Source organism: Dromiciops gliroides, chromosome 5 (genome assembly GCF_019393635.1).
Source record: "Dromiciops gliroides isolate mDroGli1 chromosome 5, mDroGli1.pri, whole genome shotgun sequence".
NCBI lineage: Eukaryota > Metazoa > Chordata > Mammalia > Microbiotheria > Microbiotheriidae > Dromiciops > Dromiciops gliroides.
In genome coordinates, this window is record NC_057865.1 from 264,294,187 (window position 1) to 264,296,225 (window position 2,039).

Below are 2,039 nucleotides of genomic sequence, written 5' to 3' on the forward strand. Positions count from 1 at the left end.
CCAACTTTGGGCGTGTTCCCTGTTCCCTCCCTAATATATCTCTCTTGGCTTCACACCTGGTAGGTTTCTTGTATTCGTGGGGACAAATCTCTATCTGTTTATATTGCCATATAGTATGTATGAATACCTTTGCTTGGCTGCTTGGTGAACCATATGTGTGTGTATGTATATGTATGTATATATATATATATGAATGAATGAATAAATAAATATATGGATAAATGGATGAACGAATAAACAAACGAATGAAAGAATGAATGAATAAAGCTCTTGATTACATCAGCTTCCCGATTTTCTAGAAATTCTCAACCCTAGGTCTTTGCTTTAACTTAAGCAGGGAGGCCAAATAAAGCCTCCCCTCCCAAGGAATAAAAGGGTAGAGGCAAATTCTTTTCAGACACCACCTCCTTCCTCTCAGCAAGAGTTTCCAGTAAGAATGACCTTTTCTTTCTTTTGCTTGTTATTTGCACGGAACGGGCCTACCTTCAAAACAGTGGGTAGTTTATTTTCCTAAGATACTTCTAGGGTGATGCCCTATTTTCCATTTGTGTCAAACATTCTGAACCAACTACATATAAAATTCCACCTGTCATGACAACTCTGTCAGAGCCATTCCAACAATACTCAGATTTGTCGAAAATCCAGTCATTCTCATACAAGAAAAGTTTACTTCAGAATTATTCATGCAACCAGCTGGTTTTCACAGGTCTGGTGTCAATATTCGACTCCCAGATTTCCACTGGAAGAGATAATCTCAAGTTATTGTATGTAGATGAATTTTACATTAGGAATGGCAAAAATAATTTCAGAGAAAAAAGGACAGGTTATTGGGATCCTCGGGTTCCTCAAACAGTTTTTTATGTTGGTCACAGAATGCTGAAGCTCTCAAAAGATAAAATCACACTATTGCTTTCCTGCTGCTAGAAACAGATGTTGGGATGGAATTTTGCTGCCATCATCACCTTTGTCAACTTTTCATGTTGAAATCTACAATATTGAAATTTCTGTGCCTGTTTCCAAGGTGTCAGTGTTTAATCTGAAAATCATCTGCAGAAAACATGTTTCATAATCACTATTTACCGAGACAGCGTTGACGCTCTATGTATGAGCATTGGCAAATATCCTCCATGGACACGCCTCAATCAATCATCAGTTACGCTGGGACCCATAAGATCGTAATTGTTATAGGATCCCTGTACTGGCCATCTTCTTCCTTCAAGCTCATGGCATCAGTCATTCAAAAACTAGAAGGAGGGGGCAGCTAGGTGGCGCAGTGGATAAAGCACTGGCCTTGGATTCAGAAGGACCTGAGTTCAAATCTGACCTCAGACACTTGACACTTACTAGCTGTGTGACCCTGGGCAAGTCACTTAACCCCCATTGCCCCACAAAAACAAAAACTAGAAGGAACTTCAGAGGTCATCTAGTCCAAGAATAAATGACTTGTCCAAGGCCACACAGGTAGTAAGCATGAGTCAGGCTTTGAACTCAGACCTGCTGCCTCCAGACCTACTGATTTTTTCCAACGTGGCATAGTTCTCTTCTCCTTTGTCTGTATCACTGATTTTCCAGAATTGTATTCTTTTATCTTTGGTAGCCAAAATAAATTAAGTAGTATTTCTCTGAGGCAGCCACTTAATTGTATTGATATTTTCTCCAATTCCATAGCCTTTTCAAGTACTAAAACTCAGGTTCGTGGCTCTGAAAAGTGCTGTAATCACTACCTTCTCTTCTGCTATATGACTAGGGTTTGGATTCTCTCCTTGTTGTCAGATAGCTTTATCTCCTTATTTGCAAGCAATTCAACATAATAGTTATATTTTGCAATAGAAATTACATCTGCTTCTGCTACATCATCATTTATTTTCATCTGAGAAAAACACCACTATCAATCCCTCCTCCATCTTATTATATTGGAAATGGTGACCCCATTGGGCTGCTCAGGGTCTCTGCTGGTTACTGCTGATGCCCTAACTTGGTCATGTGGGCCTGGGGGGAAATAATTTAACCTCTTTCAGCCTCAGTTTGTTCATCTGTAA

At 39.6% G+C, this 2,039-nt stretch overlaps 1 pseudogene; it reads right to left on the bottom strand.

The window, feature by feature from the left end:
• Positions 1-414: 414 nt before the first annotated feature.
• LOC122729027 lies at positions 415-1,225 on the bottom strand (annotated as a pseudogene).
• Between the last annotated feature and the right edge of the window lie 814 nt (positions 1,226-2,039).